Source organism: Bubalus bubalis, chromosome 9, assembly GCF_019923935.1.
Source record: "Bubalus bubalis isolate 160015118507 breed Murrah chromosome 9, NDDB_SH_1, whole genome shotgun sequence".
In the NCBI taxonomy this organism is placed as follows: Eukaryota; Metazoa; Chordata; class Mammalia; order Artiodactyla; family Bovidae; genus Bubalus; species Bubalus bubalis.
This window is the reverse complement of record NC_059165.1, coordinates 41,042,488-41,066,786: the sequence shown is the minus strand read 5'-3', so window position 1 is coordinate 41,066,786 and position 24,299 is coordinate 41,042,488.

Sequence of the window (24,299 nt, the reverse complement as noted above, 5' to 3'; positions counted from 1 at the left end):
AACTTATTCTTTCTGCTGCAGACAGTATGGTGAGGGGAAAAAATCAGACAGGAAACTGGGGGGCATGGGTGTTGTTGAGAGACAGTGTAGCTTAATGGTTAGGAGCTTACTCTCTTAGAGGTTTTTAATTACTATCTCCATTTTAGAGATGAGATAATAAAGACTCTTGCAAATGTGGCCAAGTTGCCTTAAGTCACTCTTGGAAGTGGGAGAGCTAGAATTTGAACCAGATCTGGATTGTGAGCTTCCCGCTTGGTAGGGAGCTCCTTGAGAGTGGGGTTTAAATCTTATTCAATCTGTAATTCCCAGTAGTTGGCAAAATACCTGTTGAGATGGACATTCAATACCTATTTGCTGAATTGAATTTTCAACTCAAAATTTGGTAAGCTAATGGGGCTCTTACAAATATCTCTATTCCTTGGTTGATACTGTAATAATAACAGCATGTAATATTTATTGATCATCTAACTGTGTGCCAGGCCCTATGCCATACCAGTATACGAGCATCTCATCAACCCTCAGAGCCTGATGAAGTAGACATCTTTATCATTATCGTCTTAAGATTATAGTTGAGGGCATTGAAGCTCAGAAAGGCTAAGTCAGTGATTCTCATCTGAGAGTGATTTTGTCCCCCAGCTCCCAAAGAGGGCAATTGGTAGTCTGAAGACAGTTTTGGTTGCCACAGCTGGGAGTAGGGCTTGGGTGTGCTACTGGCATCTAGTGGGTAGAGGCTAGTTTTGCTGCAAAATATCCTATAATACACAGGTCATCTCCTCATAGCAAAGAAATTTCTATCCCAAAGTGTCAGTATTACCCTACTTGTCAATATTGAAACTATCCAGGTTAAGAGGTTGCCCACACTGTTACATGGTAGAGCCAGGATTCAAATTTCCATGTCTCACTCCAGGGTGTATGTGCGAATCATCCACTGGACGAGTCTCCCTGTCCCTTCTTTCTTGGGAAGCCTATAGTTTGCTCACAACACATGGTTACATTCTAGTACGAGTCACGGGGTGTTAGGTGACTCTACAGAATGAATTGGGGGCCTCTGGTGTGTATCTCTATGCAAAGAAAGTCCTTAATCGAAGCCTGAGATAAGTAAATGCTGTCCACATGGCAATTTTGTCAGGGCCAGGTGTAGTTTGGAGCCAGGAGGACTTGGAGGAAAGATGACAGGGCTGGGAGGGATCCCTGATTCTGGACTGACTTTAACACTTCCTAGTGTGTAGCCTCTGGAAATTCCCACTCTCTGAGCTTCTGTTTCTTTAGCTGTGAAACAGGGAAGATTCCCCTCTGTCTGCTTCTCAGAACTTTACAAAAATCATGTGAGCAAATGGTCTTCCAAGAATTTTGAAAAGGTCAAAGGGGTACACATTTGTGGGATTCCCTTCATTACTTCGGTGAACATGTAATATTAACTATCACAGTTTACACCATTACTGTTGAGTATTCACTCTTTGCCAGACATCACGAGGACTGGAAATGCTCTGCTCATTTATTCCTCAAAATAATCCCATGAAGAAGGCGCTAACTTAGAAGGACCTCACGCTTAGTTAAATAAGCAGAGTGGTTTGACACCTTCCTTCAGTTGTGAATCTGTCAGAGATGGCCAATACCTGCTCTGGGTTCAGATGGATAAAGGTTATTAAAGTTGATCGTTTCCCTATGAAAAGAAGGAGTGACATTTACCAGGCTTATCAGTCAGTCCTATCTATATACTGTTTGGGCAGAAAGGATAGGAAACTAGACCAGAGGCAATCAAATGATAGAGAACTGCTTAAAGAGGCTCTGGGTTCTGACACTATCATAGCAACAGCAGCCAGGATAATAATGACAACAGAAATAGTGTTATCCATGACAAGACCTTCTTGAGTTTCCTATGTACAGAGCCCTCTGCTAAGCTCTTTGACATGCACGATCTCACATAATCCTCACAGTAATTCTTGTGGTATGCGTTCTCATTACTCTCACCTTTCAGATAATTATTCACCTTATCCACCACATCATAGAGCTTAAAATGGAATCCTGGCTCTATTTGCTGGTTGTAATTTCTTGGGTGGGTTTCCCTGGTGGCTCAGTAGTAAAGAACCCACCTGCCAATGCAGGAGATGTGGTTTCAATCCCTGGGTCGGAAAGATCCCCTGGAGAAGGAAATGGTAACCCACTCTAGTCATCTTGCCTGGAAAAACCCATGGACAGAGGAGCCTGGAACGCTACAGTCCATGGAATCAGAAAAGAGTTGGACATGATTTAGTGACTAAACAACAATACCTTGGGCAAGTAATGTAGTCATTTTATGCCTTGCTCTCCTCATGTGTAAATGGGACTATAGCTTACTTTATAAAGTTATTATACATTTTGAATTAGGCAACATAGTCTAGAATGCAAGGAGGGCCTTACCCATTTTATCTTATATACCATGTTTTAGATTAGTGCTCAGTGCATAGTTGGTGTATCAGCTATCTATTGCCATGATGCAATATAACAGCTATTTACAAAACTTCTATGGTATACAATAGCAAGCAGTAATGTGTGAGCTGATTGTTCACATGTCAAGCGTTAGTTGGATGTTGGCTAGGTAGGTCTGCTGGTCTTGTCTTGGGCTTGCTCATGGTCTGAGAGTCAGCTCACTGTTGTCTATGGTGCCTGGGTCGAGTTGGTTCTATTCCACAGAGCCCTCCTCCTGTAGAATGCTAGTCCAAGCTCATTTTCACAGTAATGGCAGAGGTACCAGAATGCAGGTGGAAATGCTTATTGAAGTCTCTACTTGTTTCATATCTGCTAATATCCCACTGGCCAAAGTGAGTTGCCTGCCAAAGCCTAGGGTCATGATCAGGTCACTTTGCTCAAGGTGGGAGGATAAAGAATTAGGGCCAATTTTGCAATCAAACTACCAGAATGGACTCTCAATAAATATTTGAAAAAAGAATTTAAAAGTACTTAGCACACAATAAAGGACCAGAAAATGATAGTTCACAACTATCACAATAGTTATCTCATAAACTATGGATTTCATTAAAGGGTTAACCCAGAAGAGGTGCTTGACCAATCATGCTTTTCTATTGTTGTTGTTTTCCTGTCCTTTAGGTTTCCAAAATATTTTGGGTTATCAGATGAATCTAATTTCACTTTTTGTTTTGAAAGGGTCTAGAATTTCATAGGTCACAAAAGTAACTGATAAAACAGTTTCTCCAGAACCAAGGTAACCACAGGGCTCTTTGAATTTGTCAAAATAAATCCCATTCTCAGCAAATTTCCCCTGACACCTTTTTATTTCAAGGTTCCATTCCTTTGTTTTAATCCAATGGGGCATGGACCTGAGTTTTGAGAGTACTGATTGTTTAAACATTCCTTTTGAAGACTCCTGACAGCTCCTAGGATGGAAGCAGCCTTCCTCAAGCCTGAATTTGGCCCAGTGCCTCTTGGCATGCCCTGTCTGTCTGTTCCTGAGTGCTTATTGTGGATCAACAGGCCCCCCAGATTCTAGTTTTTTCTTAACGGTTTGTACAGTCTGCTTTGAGTAAGTGTGCGTCTTTCTCTGAGCTGCCACTCTGTATGGCGATGACGATGACAGGTTGGTTTAATGCAGCTCTTGCCAAGATTAAGGGGTTGTCAGACAAGTATCATGGGAGACTGAGGGATTGCTCTGAAAAGTCATTCTAAATTGCTAACTAACAGAACTAGCACTCAGGTTAGGGTGGGCTTCCTGGTGTTTGAGGAACTGCAGGGAGGCCCTTGGCAGAACTGACCTCTCTCTTCACTCTGGGGACTGTTTAGGTGGGCCGCTGAGATACCTCCAGCCTGGGGTTATGGGCCCCAGGAGGGCTCAGGATTAGACATCAGAGAATTCATCAACCTTATAAAATTGCATGCAAAATATATCCTCGTAAATGAACATATGACTGGTTGTTTTTTTTTTTTTTTCCCCTAGGAGAAGGGGGCCATAGCTCCCATCAGAATCTCAAGGTTTGTGACTCACAGATACTGGCCTGTCCTGGTTAGGGCTCCAAGCAGGCTCTGGAGGGGAAGTAATTTTAAGGAGTTTTGTCTGGACACTAAAAGCAAAATAAGCAGCCAGAAAAGAGTTTAAAGAAGGTGATACAAGTAGGGCTGACTTATGAAAAGCTTACTCTAAGTGTAAAATCTAGCTATAGAAATTGTTAAAAAAAATTGCTATAGCTATTTTTCTCTCACTTATGTTTCCACACATATACATGCTGAGTATCTTCACCATGCCAGAATCTGCGCTGTAGGGACTATACTCATGGAGATTCTGGCAGTTGGAATACCTGCCCTCATAAAGATTAGAATCTAGGGAGAGAGCTGAATAATTCTAGTTCAGATAGAAATTCTAGAACCATAGAAGAAATGTTATTTGATCATCCATTCATTCGTTAATTCAATAAATATTTATTGAATGCCTACTGTGTGCCAGGTCCTATGCTAGGTCTTGGCTGGCATCAGTGAGTTTTAGGCAGGCATCATTTCTGCCATCACAGTTGGGGGATGCAGACAGCTGAATGAGCCATCACAGCACTCTGTGACAAATACTAACAGAGGGATTTACATGGGCAGGAAGGACACAGGGGTAATATACACAACTCAGCTCCCAGGACTCAGGGACAGTGAAAGCTCACATACTATTTCAAATAAGGAAAGAAGGAACACAGTCACAGACTCTGTGACATGCACCTTAGTTTTAAATTCTGTAATCAACTCCTGATCTTGTACCCCAGATAGACTCCTGGGACTCTTTAGTCCAGTTTGGGTGCAGACCCCTGGGCTCCTGCTTGTCTGGTAAGGGGAGCTGATGGAACAAATAAAAGGAGATGTGGAAATTCCAACACATTCCTGGCTAAGTAGAAACTTGAATATCTTGGATTAGTTGCCTCCTTTTCTTGCTTATGAACAGGCACATGGATTTGCTGAGGGCAGAGAGAGTGGAAAGGGCTGGATGGGTTTAATAGTCCAACTCCTGCATCATGAATTGAATGTTAGAGACTTGGTTTCAATCTTATTTTTACATTTTACCAGCTGCATGACCTTGGGCAAATCCCTCACCTCTCTGAGCCTTACCATCAAACAGGATTAGGAATATCCACCCTGCCTATGTCAAGAATATACTATGAATATCCACGCTCTTCTGCTTGGTGGAAGCTTCTTGCCCTTTAGAAGAAGAGACCATGTCTGTTTTCATAGCTGATGAATTCCTACAGACTATACCTCCAAGCCTCCACTTTGTTTTTTCTGATCAGGATCTGCTTTCTCTGGATCCATCCTATGAACTTGTACTTGATTTCTTTTACCTCCCTCTGACTTCTTTAGATTGGCAGGTTACTTTTAGTTTCACTCTGGGATGTTGCCACTCACTAACCTTAGTTTTAAATTCTGTAATCAACTCCATCTTGTACCTCAGATAGACTCCTGGGACCCATTAATCCAATTTGGGTCCAGACCCCTGGGTTCTTGTCTGGTAAGGGAGAGCTAATGGAACAAATAAAAGGAGATGTGGCAAACATAATGTCACATTCACCATGCTATTTCTTCTTTGTGAGCCTATAGGAAGATTACACTTCCCAACCTCTCTTGCAGTTACGTTGGAGCCATGTGACTGAGTCTGGCCAATAGAATGTGAGCAGGAGTGATGTACGCTATTTGCATGACTGGGTTTATATAACCTCATGTGTGATCCTCCAGTGGTCTCCTTCCCTGCCATGAGGACCATGTGTTCCAGAATGTGTGACAACAAGGTGGAAAAGGGCTATCTATTATGCCTAGGTCTTGTGGACTATGATGAGAATGAGAAATAAACCTTTTTGTGCTAAGCTTTTAAAGTTTATCTATTGTATCAGCTTATGTTAATAATCAAATATATGTGGTAACATATGAATGTCCTCTGTAAATTTTAAAACAATTGTAAATTTTATACTTTAGTTATTATTCATATGTTCTCACTTATAAAAGATGCCTGTTATTAGATTCTCCTAATAGCTCTCTCTTTCTCTTTTTTTTAACCTTTTTTATGTTGAAAATGAAAAAATCCCATACAAATAAGCGCTAGAGAAGAGTGGAAATTTTTTAGGGGAGAGGGAAATTCTTCAGGCCCAGAGTTCTAAATATTACCTTGAGGTCTTGTTCTCTCTTCATCTCTTAGAATTTCTTTCCTTTCTGTTGACTTTTATCTGTATGTTCACCCTCATCACGGGTTGATCCTTGACTGCTCTAAGCTTATTTCTACCAGCTAGGAAGATAACAGAAATCCTAGGCCACTTTTCTTTCATTGGTTTCAGCAGATCTCCAGAGGGTGCTTTTGTGGCTTGGCATGGATCACCTACCAATCCCTGAACTGGTCAGTCACTCACTATTTGATCAAGTTTAGCATGGCTTCACCCTTGGAGACTGGAGATCATGATAGTTCTCTACTGCCAACTACATAGGTTGATATTAGTGTAGAAATGTTTCTCAAAAGAAAACTGAAGTGTTAGTATCCAAAAGGGTTATATATGTCCACTATATAGCCTAATTATAATAATTAAAGCTGATATTAATAAGTGCTTATTATGTATTAGAGACTGTGCTAAGTGCTTTTTATATATTGTTTATATCTCACAACAATTCTAGCAAATAGATTCTGTTCTCTACAGAGTAATAGCAATGGAATCATTGACCACTTTTCATAATGTAAATTTATACACAGTTTTTAGTGTTAACATGATTACAGAGGTGCGTGTATGTATTGATAATCTAATTCCTTTTGCAGTAAAGGAACAGTGAAATTACTAGGGAAGAACTGTCGGGCATAGGAATATTCCTGCTTTAGTGATTCAGGCCATTCTAATGAGCAACAAGAAATACGCGGCTTACATTGTATTTATTCATGGAAAGATACTCATATAACACTGTTCCAGTGTCATCAATACAACTGTAATTCATGATCCTGACAACAGAGCAATGCATTCTATGTGGTCTCACCATCGAGGAAACCTCTGAAGCTGAAGCTGCCAAAACAAAAATAAAAGCCATAAATCACAAATATTCAAACTTTCCCTCCTGTTCTGACATGTACAGCTTTAGTGTTTCAGGGCTAAGAAGGTGAAACATTTGTTTCACACTTCCTAAATTCTCTCCTCCAATTGGACTCCAGCTATCCAAAGGTCTGGCACTTTTGAAGCTGATCATGGAGGGTGGAGAGGGGATGGGGAAAGATCACAACTGGGCCCATCAGCACACTTTCTGGTAAATGAGGATAGTTGAAAGTCTTGTATGAGAAGAACCAGTGAAAATAGGGAAGCTTTCTCTCATTCACAAGAAAGGAGACATTCTCTGCTTGGCTATGAAGGGCATTTTGTCCATAGATGTTTGCCACAAATTTACTCTCTGAATTCCCGTTTGGAAAATTGAGTTTGGTGACACTTTTATTAATGCCATTCCTGTTTTCACTGACAGAGCAGTAGCTTTTTCCCGGGGCCATGTGTTAGGTGCTTTCCCCAGCTCAACTCCGGAATCCCAGCAGAGGGCTAGTGCTGGTTGTTATGAGGATGGATGGCTGTCCACCAGAAATTTGCTATCCTCTGTCTACAGATTGCAGCTATCATTGGGAGGCAGTTGCCTACATACATCCCAGCTTCCTTTGAGTCCAAATGTGGCCACATGACTACTTCTTCAATGGAATGGGAAAGAAACCCTTAATATCTGGGTTTTTCAAGAAGTCAGTGTCCTTTTCTGCTTACTCTCTTCCCATCTACAGCTTACATACAGAGGCCTCTGAGGCCCTTGGGGATGATATGGAGCTATAAGATGAAAGGTGCCTGGGTCATGAACCACAGCATGGAGAAAAAATGTCCTCCAAGTAGAAAAGTCCAAGCAAACTTCTAGGAAAATGGCAACATTTTTGGCAAGTCAGCCATGGGAATTAGCAAAACTATATGCTCATGGGAACTAGATCCTCAGAATCTGGATTCTAAGAGCTCATATCATTTCTCATCCTGGCAACATGCATAATTCTAGACTTGAACTGTCCCAATATGGTAGCCACTAGCTCCATATGGTTACTTAGACTTAAATTTAAGTTAATTAAAATAAAATAGAACATTCAGTTCCTTGGTTGCACTTGTCACAGTTCAACTCAAAATGTGGCAATTGGCTACTACTATATTTGACAGCATACATTTAGAATGTTTCCATCACTGCAGAAAATTCTACTGGACAGCACTTCTGGACCAGTGGAAATCTAGATGGAGAATTTATTTAGAAGGAATAGCAGGGAAATATGAGTAATAATAGGGCTTCAGCATCTGGGCTATAATTCATTTTTCACTTGTCTCTCTTCTTGCTAGAGGCTATAAAGTCTTTAGGGATTATCTCATGCATCTTTGTATCTCTCACCTTTAATCCATAACAGACACTCAAGAATATTTTTTGAGCAATTGAGGGAAGCTCAGGATAATTTGAGGAGTTCCCAAGAGTTGGATACTGGCATTGCTTAAAACCTTTCCATCCATGAATGGTGAGAACTGACTGGTCCTACAGATGAAGTGGTACCAAATGAGTTCAGGGACAGGGAGGGGAGATGCAGAGAGACCAGAAACTGTACAGGGCTTGATACTATCTGAACTTCTTTGAGGTTGTTAGTGACTGGCTGACTAATCTGACAAATTAAATTATTTTAATAATTTTCTTTTTTGGGCTCCAAAACCACTGCAGATGGTGATTGCAGCCATGAAATGAAAAGACGCTTACTCCTTGGAAGGAAAGTTATGACCCACCTAGATAGCATATTCAAAAGCAGAGACATTACTTTGCCAACAAAGGTCTGTCTAGTCAAGGCTATGGTTTTTCCAGTGGTCATGTATGGATGTGAGAGTTGGACTGGGAAGAAAGCTGAGCGCCGAAGAATTGATGCTTTTGAACTGTGGTATTGGAGAAGACTCTTGAGAGTCCCTTGGACTGCAAGGAGATCCAATCAGTCCATTCTAAAGGAGATCAGTCCTGGGTGTTCATTGGAAGGACTGATGCTGAGGCTGAAACTCCAGTACTTTGGCCACCTCATGCGAAGAGTTGACTCATTGGAAAAGACTCTGATGCTGGGAGGGATTGGAGGCAGGAGGAGAAGGGGACGACAGAGGATTAGATGGCTGGATGGCATCACCGACTCGATGGACGTGAGTTTGAGTGAACTCTGGGAATTGGTGATGGACAAGGAGTCCTGGCGTCCTGCAATTCATGGGGTCACAAAGAGTTGGACATGACTGAGCGACTGAACTGAACTGAATAACTTTCTGTGTAAACTCTCTCACGACCTATGATAACTTTGCACATAGTTGAAGTGAAGTTGAAGTGAAGTTGCTCAGTCGTGTCCAACTCTTTGCAACCCCATGGCCTGTAGCCTACCAGGCTCCTCAGTCCACGGAATTTTCCAGGGAAGAGTACTGGAGTGGGTTGCCATTTCCTTCTCCAGGGGATCTTCCCAACCCAGGGATTGAACCCGGGTCTCCTGCACTGCAGGCAGATGCTTTACTGTCTGAGCTACCAGGGAATAGCAGGCACTGTAATTGATATTTGTTTAATGGAAACATTTTAACAATATTCTATTTATTTACTTATTTCCTGTCTCCCAACCCTGCCTTTTATCTACCCTTCCATCCCTCAATGGCATAAATGGTCCATGAGGGTAAGATCTTTGTCTTGCTTACAGCTGTGTCTTCAACACCTAGAACAGTATCTGAGATGTCATTGTGCAACAGATATTTTTGGAATAATGAAGGAAGGACCTTTAATAACTTAGTCCAAAGAATTGCATAAAGGTAGAAATTTTAGAGACTGTCAAGATAGTGAGAGAAAATATTTTGGGGACAGGAGAGACATTTTTAAGGGTTCTCAAATAACACTTTAAAGGGACCCACTGACTTTGCCTATGTGCTGGGCTAGGCCAGCTCTCATAAATGATGTGCCTCAATTTGAAATTTAAATCCCCCCCAGGACTCCAGGTGCATATAAGGCATAATACTAAATGGCTGATAACTTATGACATTTATTTCCCCACATGAGGAACCACAGGGCAGCATCTCTTGTCAGGAAGGAAACAGATTTGTCAGAAAGGAAACCAGTCATCATATGCTTTTTGTATTTTTATGATTTATGTGTTTATTGGATGCACCCACCACTTAACAACCTCTGGGTGCTTTTATATGTTTCATAGACAAAAGGCAGACACTACCATGGTAGATTATGAGGTGGAGAGGTACCAACAAAATAACATCCATAAATCGCAAAGCACATCATAAAATCATCAAATGCTACAAAAGCTGTACTTAGGCTCCCTCAAGTAATCAGACACCTAAATGGAAAATTTTGAAGACCTGAGCTTTAGTCTGGTCTCTGGCACTTATTAGATTTCAAACCCTTGAATAAATTTCTTAATCTCTCTTAGCCTCATTTGTTTATCTCTAAAATGGGCACAGTAATGACAGTAATTGCCTAGTTTATCTTGCAGGGATGGGGAATCAAATACTTATAGCTGTGCTTTGTGAATCATGGAAAAATCCCCAGATGTGATAGACTAGCATTTTCCAAAAAATTAAACTTCTTATCTACGTGAACTTGAATTTCCTTTTTTCTAGCTATGATTTAAGCCCATAAATAAAGTTTTGTCATTGTTTTCTGTTTTACTCTTCCTCAAATATACCCACACCACCACCTTGATGACTTTGGTCATAATCTTTTCTCTCCTTGGGCTATCGCTTCCTAATCATTCTCAATTATTAAGATTCTTCACAAGGATTTGAGTTTGGCTTCTGGATTTATATCTGAATTACTAGAGATAATAAGACAGAGAGTCATACCAATACCTATCTTCATGAAATCCTTGCTGCATGTCTGGCATTATGACTTTATGAACATCAGTTCGGTTCATCCTCATAAAAACCCTATGAAGCAGGTATGATTATTATCCTACTTTATAAATGCAAAACCTGAGGTTTGGAGGAGGCAAGTAAATTGGCCAAGGTGAGGTAGATAATAATTGGCCAAGTGTGAACTGGAGCTTAAAGCTCATATTCTTAACCTTTACTTTAAAATGTCTGCCTCCATGGAGCAAAAATTTCTCCCTCTTGACTTTGGTTGAATGGAGTTTTGATGTGCTGTAGTTTCCTACACGAGGGAGCTTGTGCTGTGAGGAGAAAGTACTAAACAGGGCATTCCAGTTTCTAATTTTGTTTCTACACAGATAAATCCTAACCTTAGACACATAATTTCATCTCTGTAGCCTTAGTTTCTTCACATGGAAAATGGCAGTTGACTGACAATTATGGTTGATTAGATAATGTGAGGTTCTCCTTATTTCCAGTACTTTTAATTCTGTCTTTCAAAAAAGCAAAAGTTATGCCCTCAACTCCTCCATTTTGCCAAATGTTGGCAGCAAAGATGCTTTACTTTTTTAGGTTTTAGTGGAATTGGATAACCATCTTATACCTGAGAGGTCATCATGTCTTATCACTTAGACCATTTTAATAACCTCCAATTGGTCTTCCTGGTTTGACTTTTGCCCTTTTGTGGACAATTACTGCAGATGGTGATTGCAGCCATGAAATTAAAAGACGCTTACTCCTTGGAAGGAAAGTTATGACCAACCTAGATAGCATATTCAAAAGCAGGGATATTACTTTGCCAATAAAGGTCTGTCTAGTCAAGGCTATGGATTTTCCAGTGGTCATGTATGGATGTGAGAGTTGGACTGTGAAGAAAGCTGAGTGCTGAAGAATTGATGCTTTTGAACTGTGGTGATGGAAAAGACTCTTGCTAGTCCCTTGGACTGCAAGGATAGCCAACCAGTCCCTCCTAAAGGATACCAGTCCTGGGTGTTCATTGGAAGGACTGATGTTGAGGCTGAAACTCCAATACTTTGGCCACCTCATGCAAAGAGCTGACTCATTGGAAAAGACTGATGCTGGGAGGGATTGGGGGCAGGAGGAGAAGGGGACGACAGAGGATGAGATGGCTGGATGGCATCACTGATTCGATGCACATGAGTTTGGGTGAACTCTGGGAGCTGGTGATGGACAGGGAGGCCTGGCATGCTGCAATTCATGAGGTCAGCCCTCTTTTTTTTTTCCTCTCTCCATCTTTACTCCTTAGGTAACCTGATCCAGTACCATAGCTCTGAATATCATCTCTAGAGTAATAACTCACAAATTTATATTTCAAACTTTGATATTTCTCCTCACTTGCCTTCACATTGGTCCATTTGGATGTCTGATAGGCACCTCTAATTTAATGTGGCCAGAACTCTTGATTTCCTTATCACTCCCAAGAAATTTCCCGTATCTCCCTCAGTGTCTCTTGTATCAGAAAAAGCCCACTGTTCACTCAGTGGTTTAATCTCCAGACCTAGGAATCATCCTCAGTTGCTCCTTTCTTCAAACCCTGAAATGAATTCAGCAACTAGTCCTACTGATTCTGTTTCATTGCTTTATTCTCCAGCAGAGATTTTAAAAATTCTTATTTTAATAACCTACAATTTTGCCATATCTGGATCAGTAGCTACAGTGATTGCAAAGCAGACATTTGCTATTAGTATAAAGACTTTATTACAGGGAATTTTGAGGTGAAATGCCTCTGAACTTTTGAGCAATGAGAAGCATCCATGTCATATCATACAGTTCCAGATACTGATTGTGATGGGAGGAGGAAAAGTAGACATCATTCTTTCTCGTTGCCACTTTCAGGTTGCTGTGCTAGTGAATAACAATATTATTTTCATTGCGACCATCTGGACAGTTTTGGAATATCTACCAATTCACAGGTTAGATTACAGATGAATAGGAGTTCATTCTATACTTGGGATGGTCAGAGAAGGCTTTGTTGGAAAAGTAAAACTTGAATTAAGCCTTCATATATGGATTTAATCAATTAAATGCAGAGGAAAAAGAAGAATATACCAGTGAGAAAGGAGTTCTCGGGACACAAGTAGAAAATGTAAGGATATGCAAGTTATATTTAGATAGCCCATCGTGGGAAAAAGAAAACTAAAGTGAAGGATTTAAACAAGTTATAGGTGAAAGTTTTTATTTGTAGATTTTGTTTTTAAGCTTATACTTATGGAATATATGTTATATAAACAAGTACTGTATTGTGTTTTACATGCATTACTTTAATTACTACAACTACTACAATCTATTGTCATATAGATACTAATCTCATTTTGCATAAGAGGAGTCAGTGGCTCAGGGAGGTAAAGAGACCTGCCTAAAATCGCTTAGCAAAGGCTAGAATGGGGATTCAAATTAGCCATTTAGAGTCCAGAGGCCCTGCTTATCCCTTGTCTGCTATGCTTTCTCAACAACAGTATCATCCCATGTTGGTAAGCTTTGAGCTATGCAGAAGGCATATATTTTTGTCTTTAGTATTACTAAAAAGAGATAAACTTGGATTATCTTCAGAAATAGGAATTTATTGAGAAGTTTAGTGACCCTCAGTGAGCAAGGATTCTGATACTTTTAATACTTGGATGTACAACAGGCCTCATGGATAATGAGAGCTAGCTCAGGCTACATCATAGATGAGTCACACTTTTCAAGAGAGAATATCTAAATGAGCCAATTTGTCACCACCCAGCACGAGGCTTCTTTTGGATGAGGGCTCATGTCAAGTCAATTGGAGATGAATTTTTATTTATATTCAGTCCATAACATACATCCTTATCCAGGTCCAGAGGATCAGAACTGGTTTCTGTATTGACGTCTATACAGGCATCAGAGCAACTTCATGATGACAGTTGCCAAGTCAGTGTCTTGAAAGGCATCTAACACACGTGTGTCAAGGAGGTCAGGTGGAGACCCTGGCAACTGTAGGAAGAGGTAACTGCTGCTCAGCTGCAGCAGACTCTCTCCTTGTAGAAACAGGATCAGATGATCTTCAAGAGATGCAAAATTCCGAAATATCCTGATTTTTAAATACTGACAACTATTTAAAAACAAAACACTATTTGGGTCAAAGAAAGCAAGCCAGTTTGCTAATGCTGACTTTAGTATGCCTCTTTAGTATTGAAAGATACCTGTTTTTTCCAGAAGTGGCTTCTCCAAGAGTCTTCTAAGTGAAAATTTGAAGAATGACTTAGAGATCAAGTTCGCTTGCCCTTGGTGATTAGATCTGATTCTTCCAAAGCTTTCTCATTTTTATAGGCCACAGTTCTCCTGTATTCTTCATCCCAGCTGAATTCCTGAATATCCTCCTGTGTCTGTGGAATTTTGGGGAGTCAGGAACCCATGACCCAACAGTGTGCTTTAGGAGCACCACGTCTGGAATGAATAGCCCTTCATTTCCTTTAACAGATCAATCATCAGGGGAAGCTGATTGCTCCACTATCCATAGCATACTTTGATTCATTTACACTTAAGTGATGAAAGTGGTCTTTTTTTCTCTTTCTTTAAATGGATACTAACCCAGGAGGGGCTTAGGGAGTTGTAAAGGGGAGTGCTGACTCCTTGGACACGCTCTCGGTTGCATTCTCAAATGGCTCACTCAATTAAGGGTAATATTTCATTGACTTGTGTGTATGATGGCTCCCTAGCCAGCAGTGTTTTCTAAATGGTCCTGAGGCAAGACTTTGGGCTTTGAAAACAGCTCTTCATCACCTTTATGTCTGGGGCTGCATTGGCACAGCCTGGATTGAAGCAGTTTTTTCCATCAGAGGGAGCAGCCACAGTTTCTGGCTGGAATGTCTTGACTTGGCTGATTTCACTTGTCAAAAGAATGGGTGGTCTGACACTTTCTGGGGCTGGGTCATGCAGCTTTGTTATCTACATGTTGAATCTGACTGTTCAGATACCTGTCTGGATTTTCTTAATAGCAAAAAAAAAAAAAAAAAAAGGTTGGATTATAAAAGAATTAGCCTTTTTATATTTCTTCTTGGCCCTGCATAGATAGTATAGATGTGTTTAGATAATCACTGTTATTCCTACAGAAGGCTCCATGCTCCAAATTGGCCCAACAACATGTGCAAAGCATGTTGTTGCTTTGTTTGATATTTACATGAATAGCACAACTTTCAATAAGGAAGTTTCACACAATAGGAGGTGTGTGTGTGTGCCTGTGTGTGTGTCCGTGTGTGTATGTTTTCATGCTTTAGTGTTTAAGTATAGCAGATGATGGTGGAAATTTTCCTAGTGACTGGGATAATACACAGTGCAGGTGACCTACTCTAATTATAAAACTGGCTTCATCTGAATCTATATGAAGTAATTGGTTGAGCTCAGTGGCAAAATGTTCTCAGTAGATAAAGCTCAAACATTCTTATATGGCTACACCTTTGTTCCTTGAGTATAATTTGCGGCGAATGCAAAGTTTGGAAAGCAGCTGCCCATTTTAAGGAATGTGGAAGACTATATGATAGCCTTGTGAGGTCAAACAACTACAACAATAAAAGCTAAAGCAAACCGACTGTATTGTGTGCAGGTACATTTCTGATCATGTTGATATACTTTACACACCTAGACTCATTTAATCCTCACAACATCCTACAAAGGTGGTTATTATAATTATTCCTACTTTATCGACGAGAAAAACTGAAGCGTGGAAAGGTAAGTGACTTGCCTAAGGCCACACAACTAGAGGTAGCAAAGCTTGAACTTGATAATAGGCAACTTGATTCTAGAGTCTGTGTCTCTACCATGCCTACCCTGAAGTCATAAGTTTCTCATTCTAGGGTTGAATCCCTGAGTTTTACACAGTACTTGGCACCTAGGAGATGAGTTAGGGCTTCCCTGGTGGCTTAGACGGTCAAGTGTCTGCCTGCAATGTGGGGGACCCGGGTTCGATTCCTGGGTCGGGAATGCTAATGGTTGGATAAAAGCCCTTTAAAAGATATGAATTTCCATACAAATGTCAATTTTAATTGTTACTGTTGATGCTACTATTATTATTAAAATTAACAGCTACTATACATTGGGTTCTTTCTGTGTGCCAGGCACCAAGCTGGTGCTTTGCAAGTAATATTATTTTTTAAATATTTATTTATCTGGCTGCATTGAGTTTTAGTTGCAGCATGTGGGCTCTCTAGTTGTGGCACTCAGGCTTAGTTAGTTGTCCTGTGGCATGTGGGATCTTAGGTTCTCCTATCAGGGATAGAACCCATATCCCCTGCATAGGAAGGTAGATTCTTAACCACTGAACCACCAGGGAAGTCCCTCAAGCATTACTTAATTTCTTCTCATAACACTTTAACTGAGGCACTGAGTACATATTTATATACATTTAGAAGTTCAGCTAGAAAACAATAGCCAGAACTTGAAGAGGTCTGCTCTAACTCCAGAGTTCATTGCCTTGACTATCAAAGCAATAAAATGTCATTGCTCTGAAAGCTTCTATTTCTTTATTCTTGAGATATTTTTTTCAGGATAAAAAATACTATGATAATAATACACAAAAAATAGTATTTGGGATACACTCAACTGACAAATTGGAGAAGGAAATGGCACCCCACTCCAGTACTCCTGCCTGGAAAATCCCATGGATGGAGGAGCCTGGTAGGCTGCAGTCCATAGGGTCGCTGAGGGTCGGACACGACTGAGCGACTTCACTTCCACTTTTCACTTTCATGCATTGGAGAAGGAAATGGCAACCCGCTCCAGTGTACTTGCCTGGAGAATTCCAGGGACGGGGGAGCCTGGTGCGCTGCCGTCTATGGGGTCGCACAGAGTCGGACACGACTGAAGTGACTTAGCAGCAGCAGCAGCAACTGACAAATAATTTTTAGACAATTAAAAAATAGTAAATGGCATAGGTCAGTGTTTTCTAACACTTTAGCTTTGGTACATCAATCATCTTCATGATTTTTTTCCATATCTAAATTTTCATGTGAACTTTTGTTAATACAAAACTAATATATATTTATTATATTTCATAGTCATGATATTTTGAGAGTTTCTTAATATGCATATTTTTAGGATACCAAGCAGTTTCATTGATACTAAATAGAAAATGCTTTCTATGTAGGCTATAGTAATGCTTACTATTTGTAATGTTTTCTCTTTAGAGAATATCTGTGTGCTACCACCTGAAGTCATCTTTCACATTTCCTTTAGCAGTTACCACTCTGTGGAAACACAGAGGATATAAATATGCCTAAATATTTGCTCCACCTACATATCAAGCCAACCTCAGGCTAATCTAGGAAGCAGGTAATAGTTTGGGTGCAGGGAAAGGGATCACGCATGCTCCTAATGGTTGCCACCCCATTGCCCCTTAAGGAACTCTCGATATCTTTTTCATCCTTTCTTTGATTTTACCTTATTTACTTATTTAAATTAATTTTTATTGGAGTATAGCTGTTTTGCAATGTTGTGTTAGTTTCTACTGTACAAAAAAGTCAATCAACTATATGTATACATATACCCCCTCTCTTTTGTATTTCCTTCCCATTTAGGTCACCACAGAGCACTGAGTAAGCAGAATCCATGATACAGGGTGTGGTCCTGTTAACAACCAAGTTCAGAGGAGGCAAAATTCACTGGACTGGGGAGTAGAGCTTCTTGCAGGGGCTTTCTCGGGAAGGAGGGTAGAGTTGGGAGGAGAGGTGAAGTGGGCACATCCAAGTGCCTGTGGGAGCCCAGCCCCCTGCTCCTTTGATTTCCAATTCACACCTCGCTCCTTCAGGGACTGCAGCTCCAACCAAGGTCACAAACCAGATCTGAATTCAGGTTTTAAGGTCAGAGGGGTCATATTTCAGGTCATCTTCCTTCCCTGTTTCCCTGCAGCTGAACTTTTCCACTTTCTCTCTTTTTTTAAGTCTACAGTCACACCATCTGTTTTCAATTTTGTGAAGAGTAGTGAAAAAAATCTAATCCAGTTTTTCCAAACACTTAATTTTTTAAGGAAAAACAGTCTCTTTTTTCATTTTAATACTTTAGTGCTTAACAAATGGTATTTACTTACCAACAAAATCTATGCAATTTCCCACCAAGATAATGCATGTTTTTCTCTCTTCCATTCTCACACTTACTGTCTTTCTTCTGCTAGCTGTTAAAGACTGAGAGGCATTAAAGATGTAAGCCAAAGCAGGTAATTTCCTGAAGAGAAGAAATGTACCTTAAATGATTTCTCTTTGTTAGATCTTTTTATTCTCCTTTCGTTTGGCTCTTTACAGAAAACAAAAAAAAGGGGGGGAAATGGGTGACAAATGTCTTTTGGCTCCAAAGAGGTGACAAGAAACCTCTGAAAGCAGAAATTTTTTAAAAAATTAATTTCTTTGAACCAGAGTTGGAGCTGGCCTTTTAGCACTGCTGCACATTAATGCTGCTTCCCCTCCCACTGGGAAGTTAAGGCCTGAGTGGCAGTCATTATTGCCAATAGCACAGCTACCCAATGGATTCCTGGAAGGGCTCACTTAAAAGATTCAGCCAGATCCTCTCCAGGGGCTTCCAGTTCCCATCATCCCAGGGATGAAATATTTAGTATCATCTTTCTGCACCTGAGGCTGCCATGGATTAAATTCTTGCTGCCTCCATTACTGGGGCAGCCAAGAACTCAGGCTGTAGTGATTGGCTGTGAAGTGCTTAATGGCTGCACTTGGCTGAGAAAGGGAGGGGGAAAGAACAGGCCAGAACCACAATCACCAGTGGTGATCATAGCCTAGAGAACAGCCTTTCCAGAGATGCTGTTGCTCAAGAAGAATCTACTTGGATTCCTCCCTAATACCACCAATAGACAGTATATTTTGAAATTACATTCCACATATATGTGTGTGTGCTAAGTCGCTTCACTTGTGTCCGACTGCGATCCTATGGACCACAGCCTATCAGGCTCCTCTGTCCATGTGATTCTTCAGGCAAAAATACTGGAGTGGGTTGCCAGGCCCTCCTCTAGGGGATCTTCCTGCCACAGGGATTGAAGCCATGTCTTCTGTGTCTCCTGCATTGTAGGCAGATAGATTCTTTACCACTGAGCCACTGGGAAAGCCTATATATATATATGATCACCTATAGTCACTCATATAATACAAATAAATCCCTATAAATGGTGCTGCATGTCTTCACCTGGACAAATTCACATTGGTTCTCCCTTTCCTGTCTGTTCCATAAATGTGTAGATTTCCCCAAAATGTTTTCTTCAGTTCTTTGATTTTCACTCTCTATATACCCATCACCTATGAGCTATGAGGATGAGTTCTGAATCAAGTTGTTGGGTGTGATTATCTTCTGGACACAGTATAAGCTGTTTAATAAATGATTATTGAATGAATTAATGTCTATTATTTCAACATCTCTTCCTGAATAATCGCAGTAGCAGGCGGAATAATGGCTTCCTGAAATATGTCCATGTCCCAGTCGCTGGAACCTATCAATGTTACCTTGTTGCTGTTGTTGCTCAGTCACTAAGTTATGTCCGACTCTTTGTGACCCCATGAACTATCTTCTGGAGTTTGCTCAAACTCATGTCCATTGAGTCGATGATGCCATCCAACCATCTCATCTTTTGTCACCCTCTTCTCCTCTTGCTCTCAATCTTTCACTCATCAGGGTCTCTTCCAGTGAGTCGGCTCTTTGCATCACGTGGCCAAAGTATTTGAGTTTCAGCTTCAGCACCAGTGCTTCCAATGAATATTCAGGGTTGATTTCCTTTAGGTTTGACTGGTTTGATCTCCTGGCTCTCCAAAGGACTCTCAAGAGTCTTCTCCAGCACTACAGATTGAAAGCATCAGTTCTTTGGTGCTCAGTCTTCTTTACAGTCCAACTCTCACATTTGTTCATGACTACTGGAAAAACCATAGCTTTGAGTATACAGACCTTTGTCTAAAAAGTGATGTCTCTGTTTTTTAATACACTGTCTAGGTTTGTCATAGCTATTCTTCTAAGAAGAAAGCGTCTTTTAATTTCATGGCTGCAGTGATTTATGAGCCCAAGAAAATGAAATCTGATACTCTTTTCGCATTTCCCCCATCTATTTGTCATGAAGTTGGGACCAGATGCCATGACCTTCATTTTCGAATGTTGAGTTTTAAGCCAGCTTTTTCACTCCTCTTTCACCTTCATCAAGAGGCTCTTTAGTTCCTCTTCACTTTCTGCCATTAAAGTGATATCATTTGCATATCTGAAGTTGTTGATGTTTTTCCCAGCAATCTTGATTCCAGCTTGTGCTTCATCCTGCCTGGTAATTCACATAATATACTCCACATATAAATTAAATAAGCAAGATGACAATATATAGTCTTGACATATCCCTTTCCTAATTTTGAACCAGTCTGTGGTTCCATGTCCAGTTCTAATTGTTATTTCTTGTCCTGCATACAGGTTTCCCAAGAGGCAGGTAATTGGTCTGGTATTCCCATCTCATTAAGAATATTTCATGTGCTTTGCTCATGTGATTTAGTTAAGGCTCTTGAGGTGGAAAAATTCTCCTGGATTATTCCATTTGGAATGATGTGATTACAGCGGTGGTTAGAATAGGGACACAGGAGAACAGAGAAGAACTATGTGTTGATGGAAGCAGAGATGTGGCCAGGAGCCAGGAAATGCCAGCAGATTCTGAAATCTAGAAGAGGCAAGGAGTGGATTCTCCCCTGAACCCTCCAAAAGGAACCAGCCCTATAAACACCTTGATTTTTATTCTCCTGAGGCTCATCTTAGAGTTCTGATCTAAAAAGTTAAACTTGTGTTGTTTAAAGCCACTAAATTCATGGCAGTTTGTTACAGCAGCAATAGGAGACTAATACAATGTCTCATGCAAATCTATCTTAACATACCTGGAAATAAAGTCACTTCTTCCCCAAATCCCACCTTTGAACCTCAGCTACTCTCTTTTGAATTTATTTTTTTATTGAAGTATAATTGCTTTACAGAATTTGTTGTCTCTCTTGCACTAGGTAAGCAGAGTCCTCTTTGCTTTCTCTCCATTTCTTAGAGTAGCAGTCAAGACTGGCAAGTTGTTCTATACCTGCAAAGTTTCTCAAATCCTTTACTTGTGGCCATGGCAATATCCCCCCATAGATAGAACACTGTGTGGAGTATAGTTGAGGGTTAGTTGTTCAGCTGTGTCTGACTCTTTGCAACCCCATGGTCTATAGCCTACCAGGCTCCTCCAGTCCATGGGATTCTCCAGGCAAGAACACTAGAGTAAGTAGCCATTCCCCTATCCAGGGGGTCTTCCTGACCCGGGTCTTCTGTATTGCAGGCAGATTCTTTACCCTCTGAGTCACCAGGAAAAAGTACCTGGAGTACAGTAGCTTCTCACTAAATGTTTGTTGAATGAGAGCTGACTCTTCTTTCCTGAGTCCTTTAAAATGTTCTTTCCATTGTGTATAATTTCCATTATGAAATCTCTGCGAGTAGGGGCACTGTCTTTTACCAGCACTTCACATATGTTTGGAATATGTCACCTAGTCTTGGTAAACTAATAAATGGACTCGCTCCCTGTGACCACCCCATTATTGAAAGAAATGTTAAGTGGTGGTGAAGACCAGCAGTTTGGGAGTTAGATGGAATAAAGTTTATGTCCATGCTCTGTAATTATTTAGTTGCACAATTCTTTCAAGCAAGATACTAACCTTTCCAAACTACATTTTCCTTAACTGTGTGATGGGGCTAACGAGAGTGCTTTACCTTTTGAGTTGTTCTCAGGAATGCACTGGGGTCTGGCTCATGGTAATAAATGGTCAGTAAGCATGCACTCCTATCATCATTTCACTGTAGACAAGGGAGCACCCTCATTACATCTTTTTGTTAACCAGCGGCTGAAGTGCAAACTGCATATGCATGTGTGGGGATACAGGGGCACGGGCAGAAAAGGAGGGCAAAGCCTGGGGATGGGGAAGGCAGCGAGGCAGGCTTTTTGCATTCAACAATGGAGTGCAATTTGGAAACACTTGCCTTGTGTAGCCCTCAGCTGCCTGTGAAATTCATCTGAATCTTGTTCCGTTGGCCTATGGGGTATTTTCAAATACAAATTAGGTTGGCCAGAATTCCTTTTCTGCACCAACTCTCCTGGGTGCAACTTAGAGGTTATTAAGATGCCTAATAAAAGGAGAGAGCACATTTAATAACATTACCATCAGCTCGACGGAGCTGAGCTATGTGGGCCCACGGTGCCCCAGAGCCCACAGCCTCCTGCCACTGGTGCACTTGCTTAGAAGAGGGCCCATAATTATCCACATTTAAAAAGCACCATTAAATCCATTGAGGCAGTCATGTCCCATTTGCAGGGCCTTTCTGCCCACATTACTCTGGAGACCCATGGCCTAGCTTCTTAGGGTGAGGGGAGAGGAGGAGAGGGAATAGATGGAAATTCCTGGGCTAAAGTGATGGCTGGTTAAATTCACAAAATGGCAGATCTTCTCAGTGCCATTTTCATCCCTATAGGAGCTTTTCATCCCTTTGTTTTAGGTGTTTATTTAGCAAACGTTTATCAAGCACTGTGCCTCCACTTTTCACGCAGGATTCTATTTAATCCTCACAATGACTCATTCAGTGGATCAGTGGTTCAAAGTGGGCAGTGATTTTGCACCCCGGGAGACATTTGGTGATGTCTGGAGACATTCGTGGTTGTCACAGCCCGGGTGAGGGGTGCTCCTGGCATCTGATCAGTAAAGACTTGAGATGCTGCTCCTGCAGAGCACAAAGCAGACCCTCCCAACAGAGAATTGTCTGGCATGCATCTCTGCAGTGTTGCAGCTGGGACATTCTATCATAGGTGCTGCTCCTTCCCTCATTTACCAAAGAGGAAACTGAGACTCAGTGGTTATGTGATTGTCCGGTGTCACACAGCTGGTAAGTAGTGGAGCTGCCAGGGCCTAAGTGCTCACCACTGTGCTAGATGGCCTCCTAACATCCCCCTTTGTGCCCATCCTTTGCCTCTGAGCTCCTCTCCTGCCCCTGCACCAGACCACCTACCTGTCCTCACCACAGCCAATTGTCCTTACACTTATTGGGAGTCATAGGATTGCTTTGCTGTAAGCTGTCTCCTTAAAGAATATTCATTTGCACACATAAAAAATTGCTGCACATTTTGAATGAATCAGGAGCCTATGCGAGAGTAGAATCTATATTTAGCTTTAAGATACAGGAAATATGAACATAGTACTCTTTCCCAAGTCCTTAATATCTGTGGGTGGTTTCAGAGATGTTTCATACCAAATAAAGAATGTCTAGTGGTTTTAGAAGCAGTGATCTATAGAATATTTGGTGGCCTGGAGAAGAGAAAGTGTGGTGCACTGGAAATGATATTAATCTGGATCCAGGCGGTCTCTGGGCCTTTGAACAGCCATTCCCTCTGTTAGCAACATTCTTCTTTCCTCTCTTTTCTTATCACATTTCTCCTCTTCCTTTAGGTTTCACGTTAGAAATTGTCACTTAGGAAGCTTTCCCCAGATCTTGGTTAGGTATCCCTGCTTCCTGTGCACTCTAAATCTTTTATTTTTTTAAACATTTTAATTTATCTAAAATTTTTTATTAATTTACTTTTGACTGTACTAGGTCTTTCTTGCTGTGTGCAAGCTTTCTTTAGTTGTGGCAAGTTGGGGCTACTCTCTAGCTGCGGTGGGCAGGCTTCTCAATGTGGTGGCTTCTCTTGTGGAGCATGGGCTCTAGGGCATGTAGGTTTCAGTAGCTGCCACACGTGGACTCAGTAGTTGTGGCTCATGGGCTTAGTTGCCTTGTGGCATATGGAATTTCCCCAGACCAGGGATGGGACCTGGGACCCCTGCATTGTCCGGCAGATTCTTAACCATTAGACCACCAGGAAAGTCCTAAATCTTTTAGATCAGCTTTGTGCAAAAGGAATATAATGAACCATGTATGTATTTTCAAATTTTCTACTAGCCATGTTAAAAAATTAGAGGCAGATGATATTAATTTTAACATTTTTTTCTTATTTAGCCACAAATATTAATATTGATATTTCAGCACATAGTCAATACAAAATTATTAATAAGATAGTCTACAGTTTTGGGAGCTGTCATTGAAATCTTGTGTGCATTTTATACTCACAGAAGCTCAACTCAGTTTAGATGCTGAATTTTCACCAGTTAAGGTGAAATATAGCCCTGCCAGGTCCTCCGTGGTAGCTCAGATGGTAAAGAATAGGCCTGCAATGCAGGAGACCTGGATTCGATCCCTGAGTTGGAAAAATCCCCTGGAGGAGGGCATGGCAACCCACTCCAGTATTCTTGTTTGGAGAATCCCCATGGACAGAGGAGCCTGGTGGGCTACAGTCTATGGGATCCCAAAGAGTCAGACATGACTGAGCAACTAAGCACAGCACAGCATAGTCCCGCCAAAACAACAGAGGTACAATTAATAGAAAAATATTTTACA